The sequence below is a fragment of the Lissotriton vulgaris genome, chromosome 1_1, assembly GCF_964263255.1.
Source record: "Lissotriton vulgaris chromosome 1_1, aLisVul1.2, whole genome shotgun sequence".
Taxonomy (NCBI): domain Eukaryota; kingdom Metazoa; phylum Chordata; class Amphibia; order Caudata; family Salamandridae; genus Lissotriton; species Lissotriton vulgaris.
In genome coordinates this window covers 1,629,364,548-1,629,377,547 of record NC_141685.1, presented here as the reverse complement: position 1 = coordinate 1,629,377,547, position 13,000 = coordinate 1,629,364,548, and the positions used below count along the sequence as shown (strand labels likewise).

Sequence of the window (13,000 nt, the reverse complement as noted above, 5' to 3'; positions counted from 1 at the left end):
CTAGGTACACTCAGGTACATCTAGTTAGGGTCGCATTGTAGGAGTACGTATTTTATTGTCATTTATTTTTATACCTGCTTGTATTCTGCGTTTTCGTACTATGGTAGAAATCTACCATCTTTTTACTCTGTTGATGCTTATAATCATTTATATCAGTTTCTGTCTAATAGTAGTTTCAGCACACCTATTTTACACTAGAATGACACTGGTTTAATAAATGCTTATTGAAAACGTCCCCACCGTTTATTCTGTGTATCTCTCTGAGACAAAGTGAGCACGAGTGACTGAGCGAAAAGTATCGCACTGTTTCCACGATGCCTGATGGGACAGAGTTGTCATGTTCGATAGTTGCCAAGAACTATTTTCTCCTTGGTAAGAGGGGTTTCTAGTGGCACTGTGAGCTAGCTGGTATACAGGCGAACATACTCGGTAGGGGTGTCTGGAATCAATCTGAACACCAATCCCACAGTCTGTTGTCTAAACGTGCAGATCCTATATAGGTTTATAGGAACTACATGACACTAGGGGTAATGCTCAACGCAAATTTAGTGTGAGCAGCCCCAAACAGACTGAATTTGCAACATACAAACATTATTTCAACAATTTCAAACAGGAACTCACATTCCTGCCAAAACATTTCTAAGACTTCTAGGCATGATGGAATCTTGTAATTACATAGCCCCACATTCCAGACTAAATATGAGACCTCTACAACAATGTCTCTCTCGACAATGGACTCAGTCACTTGGTCAACGTCACTATATATTGTTGGAAAAAAGCTGCACGTATCACTCTTTGCAATGATGGAATCCACAAAATCTATTCAAGGGCCGAACGTTTCAAGACCCCAGTTCCCCAAATAATTGTAACAGATGCTTCCTTTACAGAGTGGGAGCACATTTCAACCACCTTACTATTCAGAGACTATGGGATTCCAAACACAATCTCCATACCAATCACCTAGGGGGGACACTCTCGAATTATTTAAATTAGCTCAGAAAATATGGAAGTTAGCAATACACCACAACATTCATGTGTTAGCAGAACATGTCCCAGGGACAAGCAATTAGATTGCGGACTTTCTGAGCAGATCACAAAAACAAGGCCACACATGGCAGATTCGCCTCAATGTTCTTCAAACCTACTTTCACAAGTGAGGGTTTCCAGCGATAGACCTGTTAGCAACAAAAGAAAACACAAAATGCCTTCACTTCGCAAGCAGATATCACCAACATCAATCCAAAGTCCATGCTCTATGGATGAACTTGTCAGGGATATTTGCATATGCTTTTCCACCTCTCCCACTACTTCCGTTAGTGGTCAGGAAACGCAGACAAGCATATCTCACCATGATACTAATAGCGCTCACATGGGCTCTACAACCATGGTTACCAGCACTCATCTCTAGTCTCACATGAGAAGCTTCACCTGAACCCGGACATCTCATGCAGAACCATGGGACATTAAGACATCCCAATCCCAAAGAAATTAATCTTTCAATTTGGTTTCTGAAGTCTTAGAGTTTAGATACTTACATTTACCTAAAGACTGTATGAATATTCCTAAAGAGGATTGTAAACCAGCTACAAGGGAAACGTTATGCAGCAAAATGGAAACGATTTATGTTCTGTCACAAACAAAATGTTAACCTTCTTCAGGAAAAGATACAAACACCTATTTTATACCTATTGCATTTACAAACTGTAGGATTAGCATATACTTCTATAAGATTACATCCTGCAGCTATTGCAGCATATCTCCAAAATAGACAGCACATATCAGTGTTTAAAATCCCTGTTATAAAAGCTTTTATGGAGACACTTAAAATATTTCCTCCTATACTTCCACCTGCCCCAGCATGGAACTTAAACATTGTCCTAACAAGATTAATGGGTCCTCCTTGTGAACCATTAGATTCTTGTCAATTGCAATATCTTTCATGGAAACTTGCCTTTTTAATTGCTTTTACTGCTCTTAGAAGAGTTAGTGAAATTCAGGTGCTGACCTTAGAAGAGCTATTCTTTCAAGTACATTAGGGACAGGGTAGTGCTTAGAACGAACCTAAAATTCCTACCAAAGGTAGTTTCCAATTTCCATATTAATCAGTCCATTGATTTACCAGTTTTTTCCCACAACCACATACAGTTGCAGAAAGGGCATTACACAATTTAGATGTAAAAAGGGAATTGACGTATTACATTGGCAGGACTAAATCATTTAGAAAAACTAAACAATTATTTGTTGCCTTAGCACTGCCCCGTTAGGAAAAGCAATTTTAAAATCAAGCATTTCAAGATGGACAGTTAAATGCCTCCAGACATGCTATGCAAAAGCTAAACGACCTTTACCTGTTCTACCAAAAGCACATGCCACTAGAAAAATTGGAGCTTCTATGGATTTTTTAGGAAAAAGTCCTATTGCAGATATTTGCAAAGCAGCAGCATGATGTACCCCACACACCTTCACAAAACATTGTGTGGGTGTATTTGCACGCCAACATGCCAATGTTGGTCAGGCAGTACTTTAAAACACTTTTTCAGACAACTGCAACCCCCACAAGTTAACCATTCTCTAGGGAAAGGGACTGCATTGCAGTCTATACAAAGCATGTGCATCTACAGCACACATGCCTCGAAAAAAATTGTTGCCCTGTAAACATTTGCTCTTGGCATGTAGTGTTGTAGATTTACATGCGCCATCCCTCCGCCCCTAAACATTCTTGTGCAGGTTGAGGTTCGTACACTTTATTTCATACTAAAGCATGGACATCTCAATGCTTACATAGACAGCAATCTTACATTCTCACCTACCCACAGCAAAACAATCTAAAGATGGCGTTGATGACCAGGTGCAGTATTTCCAAGAGGATGAGTCACACAGCCTCGTGACTGGAAGAAAACTTCTCTGGACAAAAACAACTTGTAATCCTCCAAGCCAAACACTAGATGTCGAACTTATGCAAAGCATGTGAATAAACAGCACTTCATACCAAGAACAGATGTTTACGTTATAAGTAACATAATCCTTCTTGTAATTGTGACCAATCTGAGTGAGTTACAGTATATGTCCTACCTAATTTTCATTAGGTAGGTCGACTGCGACCCACTCGTATTGCTTATTTTGCATACAAATGTATTAGTGCATAGGTTGGTTTGCAGAATATGTTTCTGCTCACAAAAAGTCGTCTTAAACTGTGACTACTTTTTGCGACCAATAAAAAAGTTAATCTGGCCCTCTGAAGTAGAAATGGTGTTCCTTTAACCTCCCCTTCCACTAATTCCCAGCTGTACATGAAGTTGGCATCCTGTGGAGGCATTCTTTCTGCATCAGTCTGGTTCAGTTTGGCTGCAACATCTTGCACATGTCCCAGACACCACACTGCTATACCTGTGCTTGAGTAGAAAAGAAGCTGCAGTGGCACAATTCACCATCCTGAAGTCCTGTATTGCTGAATACCGTCTCTTCTGTATAACGCATGCAGGCATTTAAATAAAAGATTTTGCGTTTGTTATATCAAAAAGTGACATTAGCACCCTTTTATCTTACCAGTATAATAAAATGTAAACATAGAAAGCTGTGTTTATCAAAATTGGCTAACCTCACTCCGAGTTCTAATCTCTAATATGCTACAGTATACTATTCAACTATGTTATCTCTGTAAAGTCTAGATTTTCTTCTTCAGACCTTTCTCCTTCAGCATAACATAGTAGTTGCACTGATCCACTAGAGATGACTTGTTTGGGAAAGAATGTTTGGTAATAGTGACTGTAGGAAGCTGGCTTTCTATGTAGTGTACCACAACGAGGTACTCTATGTAGAAAGCCCAGACAACCCTTATTGGCTTATAGGGCTTAAATTAATAATCCTAAATGCTCTCTTTTGAGTCAGTGTCAGCGAGCAGTTTAGGCTTCTCAGAGGATAGTGTTAAACATTTGTTGTCCACACAGACAGTAAATGGAACACACACCCAAGAAGAAATTCAAGACCAATTGCACCCTCAGCGGTGCAGGGGCTGCTGGGTGCACAGTGCTGTTTTGGCATTGGGTACCCTGTTGGTTTCAATAGGGATTCTCTGGTTTCAACAAAGATTGCAGGCTCGGGACGAAGATCTTCTGGAGGTGACCACCGGTTGGAGAGGTAAGTTGGGATGCCTGGGACACCGTCGGTTGGGCCACCCAAGGCTGTGGGACTTCAGGTACAGAGGTGACTTTAGGTATCGGGTTTCTCTTACAAGCTCCGGTCTCTGTCGGGGGGGGGGAGGGGGAGGGGAGGGGATCCTCCAGAAAGACGCTGCAGGCTTCGCTGGGAGAGTAAAGGCAGGTCAGATATCACAAGATCTCTGGTCAAAATCGCCGGGTAGACCTCCTCGTGGTGTTGGGCCACTCGAACTCTGGCCGTGGGTGACGCGTGCAGAGTGGTGCAGACTGGCGGATTTGGCCGGAGCTGGAGTCTGTGGGTGAACAAATCCGGTGTTCACAGGAGACAGTCTTTTCTTTGGAAGGCTGGGTAGGTCCTCAGGGTTCTTGAGGTTGCTGGCTGCAGGACACACTGGAGTTTTGTTCAACGTGGGGCCAAGTCAGTGGGTGTCCTCTCCTCTTAGCTTTGGCACGGCTGTTCAGTCCTTCTCCTTTTCTTCTTGGTCCTTGCTTGTCTGAGGAGGCAAGGTTCATGGGTGCCCCACAAAACTAGATTTAGGGGTGTTACAGGTAAGTAAAAGGTTAGACCAATGGGTCCCTTCCTTGGGGTGGGTACACCCCATATTATGCCACCCTCCAGTGGTTGGCTGGGTCCCCCCATCTGCAAGATGGCGGGGACTGAGAGTTGTGCTTTACCTCACCTCCCGCACCCGAATGGTGAAGTTGCCAAAGGTGGGCACACCTCCCTTTCTCACTTGGTTTTCCTGCCGGTTCTCCCGCCCAAGTGTGGATCAGAACCGGTGGGGACTAGTTGCTGGAACTAGTAAATGGCCCAGCGAAGCTCACAAAGGCGGCAAACCTTTGAAGCTTCCCCTTTGTGGACCCTGCCCATCCTGGGGGAGGAGGCTTGGCACCTCGTCCAAGATGTGCATTGTTTAAGGCCCCCAAGAGCAGCAGGCTCTCGACCCAGGGGTCCAGAAACAGGCCTGGTGGTGGCTGCTGGGGAGCAGCCACTCAGCCTGGAGTCTAGTGTTGGGTCATTTTTCAGGGGGTATCTCTAAGATACCCTCTGTGTGCATCTTTCATTAAATCCCACTCTGGCATCGGTGTGGGATTAATGTGCTGAGAAGTTTGATACCAAACTTCTCAGTTTTCAGTAAAGCCATTATGGTACTGTGGAGTTCGTAATGACTAACTTCCAGGACCACATACTCTTAATGGCAGCACTGCACTTACAATGTCTAAGGATTGGCTTAGACACTGTAGGGGAACAGGGCTCATACACTTGTACCCTCACCACTGGTATTGTGTACCCAGCTAGAGGGGTGGCTGATCTATGACAGGGTAGTGGGTTGTAGGCATGTCGACTCTTTACTTTGTTCTGGACCAAAACACTTACCCTGCAAACGCAGTGTGTGAGTGTAAAGGTACAGGGCCTCTAAGGGTGGCACAGTAAGTGCAGCAGCCCTTAGAGGGCTTCCTTCGTCACAGTGCCCTGGGTATCTGTGGTACCATTTACCAGGGGCTGATCTGTGGCCAGAGAGTGCTAATTGCGTTTGGTCATCCATGCAGTTTTTAGGGAAAGAACATGGGCCCTGCGTACCTGATTGGCAGGAGCCCATGGCACACTCAGCCAGAGTACATCAGCAGTTCAGCAAAAAGTGGGGGCAACCATGCAGAAAGAGGGCACTTTCTCACACTCATTACCTGCCCTGGGGCGTTCGGGTGCAAAAGTGCTGGTCAGGTTGGTAGCTGTGCGCGCTATACAGATAGGAAAAAGGGGGAAACATGCTGCAGAGGAGGACTGGGGGACAAGTCTGGGAGCTCCCAATGGGACTCTTTCTACAAGGGTCCTGGGGACAAGGGGACACAGCGGGTTCATCGGTACCCAGACCTGTGGACTCTGGTGCAGGGTAGAAAGGTCACCTGGGCTCTGTGTGTCCTAGGGCCTTCCGGTTGTCTGGCTTTATCAGTCGAGGGCAGCTGGGCCACTTTGAAAGTGGGTCTCTGTGATGCTGAATTCACTCAACGGCTACTCTGTCTCATTGCACTGGGAGTTTAGACTGGGCTCTGTTTGCTGCAAGGGGTCTGCTAAACTGGGGTTTGGTCCTGCGTGGCTCCGGTTGGTCCTGGTGTCCCCTCACTTGGTGGGTGGACAGATCTGACCTTCAGGAGCATATGTGATCTTCTTGGGTGGCTACTGCGTCGGGCTGGCTGAGGTGCGGCAACTCATTAGACTGGACTTTGCTGTTTCGATGCCTGCTGACTGCAGGGGAGTAGCTCCTCTACTCTCAGGGAGATTGCAGGCAGTTTGTGAAAGGTTGGCAGTTTCCCAGTGTGATTGTAAGTTGACAGCTGCAGGACGAGTCACTGGTCATAATTGTCGAGACTTGTTTAAGCAGGCAGGGTTTGGTGTCAAAAGTCCACAGCAGTCTTCAGTTATCATTTTTCTTGCAGCTCTTCTTTATCCTTTGTTCCTGATCCGTCATATCTCAGTTCCTCAGGGGTGGCGCCTAAATACTCAATTTAGGGGCGTTTAAGGGGAGTGACCGGGAGTAGCCAATATATATGGCCACTTTCTGTTGGAAATAAGCATAACCCTAACCCAAAGAGCCTAACTCCATCAAAACTACAATGGTGGAAGTCTAAAAGTCATGTTCACATCCGTTTGCCCACTTTAGGGGTGGTACTAGCCTGAGAGGGAACACGCCTCCTGACTAGCTAATTTTCCCACCTGCTGTACGAAAGTGGGTTTCTATTGCAGTCCCTCCCACACACACACTGTTTGCCTGGCTTTTGATACAACTTTGTCTATAGAGTTCTGGGTCCCTGCTAACCAGGTTCCCAGTACCAGTGTTCCTTCCGTAAAACTGTACAACAATTGGTACAACTTCACATCCCCCTGTAAATCCCTAGTAAATGGAACCCCTGGTACCTAGGGCATTGTGACTGAAGAGGGACCCTTCACCAAGGCCATGCGAACTGCACAGCAGCCTGCCTACCTTGGTTCAAGGAAAACCAAAGACGTCGACATGGCACACTGCCTGTGTGCCATGCCAAGCAGCACTGCATAAGGTATAGGTAAGTCACCCCTCTAGCAGGCCTTACAAGCCGCTCTAAGGCAGGGTGGACTATATCTCAGGTGTGGACATATCTGCATGAGCAGATATGCCCCTACAATATTGAAGTCTATTCTTAATATTGTAAGTGCCAGTGAAGCCATAGAGAGTGCATGTATTGAGTTTTAACGGGGTGGGCCCTGAAAACTCGTAGGCCTGGGTCAATAGATAAGTACAGCAAAGAGTGGTCTGAGTTTGTCACAATTATTCCACAAATGTTCTGTATTTACTCCATACAGACATTCCCCACAAATACTTAACACAATGAATAATCAAGTTTAAATATTCACAATCAAATTGCATTTATTTTTGCAGTCATGTATTTTGGTAAGTTCATCATCACAGAAATTGTTTGTAAATCAACAAAATTTGTTAATGTAATTATGAAGGCATTACATCAATGGTGCTCTCAGTGAGGAAGGTAAGGGTTGTGAAGAGGTTTGTGAGGGACTGGGTAAAGGTGGCGTGACATTAATAACATCACAATAAAATCTATACGCCTTTACAGTCAAGGTAATATAAATGTTCCCAAATCACATCACACATAGGTTAGGTAAGTCCATTTCATTTATTCCTATGTTGTGCTAGGTTGGCGTAGTCTACGTTTCGACCCCCATGTATGCTGAAGGGTTGTTATTGCCTCATGTTGGGGTCTTCGTCAGGACAACAAGAGAGAGCATCGGCAGGAACGGTCAGAATCTGTACCGTCGCTGTGTGGGCCTGCACGGGCTCCTTCAGGTTTTGGACAATGCTCCTTTCGGTGAGCCTACGGTATCTTTTCTCGTTTTGTCTTATCACTCCTTCACAGTTAGTGGGTTCAGTTCGCATCTGGCACCATTCTGATCGACGTTCTGATCAGCCGTCAGTGTTCGGCACTCCCTCGGTGTGACTGGAGTTGCTCGCAGTGCCGCCGCTAACTGCTAGGAGAAGGGACTCGGCTCGATTAGGCCAATCACCTGAGAGTGCATGGGCTGGAAACTCAACAACTCTAGTTCCCCAGCACCAATATGGCTTTACTAAACCCAAACAACTCCTCTCAATAAACCCACACTGATATCAGTGGAGGATTTATTGAAAGATTTACCCAGAGGGCACCTCGGAGATGCACCCTGAAAACTGACCAACCCTGGTGTAGTCTCTTACTGGCTTTAGGCAGCTTACCCCCACCAGACATGTTTCTAGCCCCTTGGGTCAAGAGCCCTTGCTCTCTGAGGTCAGAAACAAACCCCATCCTGGGCAGAGGTTTCACGCCCCCTCAACACCCCCTCAGAATGAGCACAGTGCTCAAGAGGGAAGCTTCAAAGGCCTTGCTGCCTTTGTAATGTGACCCCAGCCGTTGCTGTTAGCAGTAAATGGCAGCCCCGGTTCAAGCCTCCTCTTTTGGCAGGAGAACCGACTGGAAAACTTGGTGAGGAAAGGAGGTGCACCACCATTCACCATCTCCAACCCTCAGGTGCTGGAGGCAAAGTGAAGTACATTTTTCAGTGCCCACTATTTGAAGATGGTGGGATTTATCCAGCTAAGACTGCAGACACCAACTGATTTGGCTGGAGCCCTGCCGGCCTGTCTGCACCCTCAACGAACCTGCGCCAAAAGACTAACCATCCTGCAGCCCCGCCCGCAACTTTCAAAGCATTTGGACAAGACTGCCTGCCTTAGACAAAGATCAAAATCTCCAGTGGACAGCAGATCTGTCCAGAAGAAACCAACTTTAAAGAACAAAGACTTCTGCCCTGAGGAATCGGGAAACTACTGCCAGACCTATCTCTGCACCCAACGCCGACAACCCACTGCTAAGTGGCCCACCGGTCCTGTGAAGGTTCACCCTTCACAGGAGCAAGAGTTCACCATGGGCTGACTCCTGTTGGACTCCACTTTGACGTCTCCAGCCTCAACTTTTAACCCCTTGAGCGCGGCACGAATTTTCGCGCTGTGCTGAAGGTTCTAAGAAACGGCGTGGCTGTGACGGAACGGTTCCGTCATAAGCACAGCCCAACCGGCGCTTGTGACGGAACCGTTCCGTCACAAGCATCGAAGGGGTTAAGACTTACCCTGATCGCGACCAGCCTGGTAAGACGTTATTGATTCCCCTTCACCCAAAGCCCTGGGCCTTGGGGAGCGCGCCAAACCGTGTCCCTTTGTCCCCTAGCATCCCGGGAGGAGCCGGGAGCCGAGCGGACATGGATCGTCTCGGCTCCCGGGTCACGAGCTGCACGAACCCGGCTCTAGGCTGCTCTAGCCCTTCTTCTGATCCCCCCCTTTTTCCTCACATGTAGCGGAGCAATTGGGGCATTTGCTGAACAGCGGCAATCGCTCCTAGCTTGGCGGACGGGTCCGGTCTCCCGAGGAGAAGGAGGAGAGGTGCGGTGGCGCTCAAAATGGCGGGCGGCACCTTGCCGTGGACTCCGCCGTCTGCGGCCGCCGCTGGGAGGTAGGATTGCGACCTGCGCTCCCCCGGCTTGCCCAGTCTCTCACCGATTGTCGCAGCAGCCGACGGGACTTAGCACCATCTAGCCCCAACTCAACGGTGTCCCCCACTGAGGGAATCCTCCCAGCGCCTGCCTGACTCCAAGATGGCGGCCGACGGCGACCCTCGGATGGCGATCGCCGCTTCTTCTGGCTCGCCCCAACTTCTCCCCAGCCTCTTGTCTATCCTGTGGCCCTCTCTCAGGCTGTCGGGCCTGCCACCCGTCCGGCTGCAGCTTTGGGGGCCTCTACCACTTCCGTTTTGCCCTGTGGTCCTGCAACATGAGCCGGATCTCCTGGATCACTCACCCCTCCCCCCCTGCAGCATGGCACCAATGGCTCCAGTGCTCTGAATGTGCTGCTCATGGCTCCGGGAGGCCACACATCTTCCAGGGCGGTTGCATCCACACACAACCCACCAGCTGCCGTGGCAGGGCCTCACGGACAACGCGTGATCGCACCAACACCTTCACCACCTTGCGCTCTCTCACGCCCACCGAGCCGGATGACTGCAAGCTCTCCAAGATGGCGACGTGCCTGCGGCTGGCCTCCAGCGTCATCTCTCACCTGGGCTCCCACCTTCTCTCCTGGACTTCTTGACTTTTGCTCTGTCCTGACCGACACTTTGCTCCTGTTTTCGGACAGGTTCTCTGGACTCTAGCCCTCCTACCATGCCCTTGGCCTTAACCCTTTTCCCCGTGGATGATCCTCAAATGTTTCCTCCCTGTTGTGCTTCCCCGTCTCTCCATACCCTTGCATCCCTCCCACCCTCCCTTTGTGCTGTGACTGCATCCACACTTATGGAACTCTGCTCTTTGACTTATTGTAATAACTCTATTTAATGGTATTTGCTTTGGACCTTGCACCATATACCATTCCTATGTGACTCTTAGAGCTTATCCAGTCATATCCCCTCCCTATGTATATAGAGATAACTCTAATCACTAGTGTATGCAGTAGACCTTTGACCGATTGCAATAATGCTAAGCTGTCGTATTCGCTGAAGTCCTTGCACCATATACCACCCCTATGCATCTCCTAGAGTTTAACCAGACATATCCCCTCCTATGTGTATGTAGTTGACTCTTATCACTAGTGTTTGCAGTGGACCTTTGTACTCTCTACTACCCCTATGTGACCCTTAGAGTGTTTCCAGTCATATCCCTCCTGTGTAGATAGAAGATAACTCTAATGACTAGTATCCTATGTGACTCTTAGATTGTATCCATGTGTATCCCCTCCCTGTGTTTAGAGTTATAGCTGTAACGACTAGTCGCCTGTGTGACTGTTGGAATATAGCCAGGTGTATCCCTTCCCCCGTGTGAAGAGATAACCCTATTCACTAGAACAAAAAGAAACGTATTCCTGAAATGTGTAACGTAACTGATTCTATGTAAAGTGCTTTGATAACATGTAACGGAACTGGTGCTATGCAAAGCGCTTGGATAACCTAATCGGTTCAAGTTCCTGAAATGTGTAACGTAACTGATTCTATGTAAACTGCTGTGATAACATGTAACGGAAATGGTGCTATGTAAAGCGCTCTGATAACCTAATCGGTTCAAGTTCGCGCTATAGAAAACTCTAAAAATAAATAAATAAATAAATCTCCACTTACCCGGGCAGTTGTAGATTTTTCTTCATCTGGCCTCCTGGCCTGAGACTGCAGACTTTCTTCAAAACAGATTTTCCCCCCTCCCCAATTGGTTTGCATTGGGCACCTGTCGCAGTGTTGGCACTCTGCATCTGGCTGCCGCTATGCCGCTGAGGGTGTAAGTTTGGTGCTGCTTTGTGGACCCTTGCTTACTTTAACCCCCAGAGATTGTTACCAAACCATGTTACTCACCTGGGAGCATTATCTCTTCAATTACGTCCTTTCTCCATTGGATAACCTTGTGCCAGACTGCTATTTTGAACTCTGCACTCAGCTGCCACTCTGCCGCTGGAGGTGCAGATTTGCTACTTACCTGAACCAAAATGCCTGGTACTGATTCTTCATCATTAAAACCAAGACTGTAAGTTGCATACTTGCCTGCAAAACCGCATTCTGGTTTTCTCCCATATGTTGACATAGCTGAACTGAAAATTGTACTGTGTTCACTCTTTAAAGTGAAAAGTATTTCTTATAAAAAACGTACTTACCTGTTTACGTTTGTCTTGGTCTTAAAATAAATCTTGAAAGAAGCTTATTTTTATATGAGATTGGTGCGGATCTCCTTTTTGTGTTGTGTCATTTATCACTGTGTGCATAACAAATGTCTTGCACTCCTCTGTGTAGACCTTAGGCTGCTCAGTCACACAAATAGATCTCTTTGGATTTACATTGAGCCCTGTACACTTCTGGGGGAATCTCTGTAGTCAGTAGGTTTTCAGGGGTACCTCTAAGGTGCCCTCTTGGTGCATGTATTATTAAATGCATCCTTGGAATCGGTGTCAGTTTATTAATATGAGATGTTTGATACCAAACAACTCTAGTTTCAGTGAAGCCATCACATAGCTGGGAAACTCGTAAACACCACTGTCCAGCACGTGTACTCAAAATGACTTCCATGTTCACTTGTAACATCTAAGAATCGACTTTGTAACGTAACTGATTCTATGTAAATTGCTGTGATAACATGTAACGGAAATGGTGCTATGTAAAGCGCTCTGATAACCTAATCGGTTCAAGTTTGCGCTATAGAAAACTCTAAAAATAAATAAATAAATAAACATCAGAGGGGCATTTCTGCTCATGCAGATATGTCCAGACATGTAGCATAGTGCACCCTGCCTTATGGTTGTAAGGCCTGCTGTAGCAGTGACTTACCTATACAGCATGTAGTGTCGGCAGGCTCGGTACATACATGTCGTGTCTTCACATTTGTCTGCACCATGGAACCTGCAATAACAGTTTGCATGTTGGTGCTGAAGGGTCCCTTAGGGTGGCTCAATACATGCTGCAGCCTCTAGGGACCCTCTTTAGCCTCCTGCCATTTACTAGCGACTGACGGGGGGTGCTAAAAGATATTTCCATTGGGGGAATAATTGGACAGTTTTAGGGATGAAATCTGGCACCGGGGAACTGGATAGCTGAAACTCAGTGCAAGTCTGTCAAAATTCCATCAGATACCATACAAAAAGTGGGTGTGACCATTTCAAAAAGGGGCACTTTCCTACAGTTGCTATATGTGTAGTGATTGTTACGACAGGAAATATGCTAAAAAGCATAATATGCTAAACATACCAGTGCTAAAATACTTCTATGAGTAAGTAACCTTTCCTTATTTATCTATTGTA

General features: G+C 46.7%; 1 protein-coding gene across 1 annotated transcript in view; it reads left to right on the top strand.

Moving 5' to 3' along the window:
* Positions 1–13,000, top strand: part of PPP6R2 (protein phosphatase 6 regulatory subunit 2) — an 876,013-nt gene that overhangs the window by 593,430 nt on the left and 269,583 nt on the right. The window lies entirely within an intron of this gene.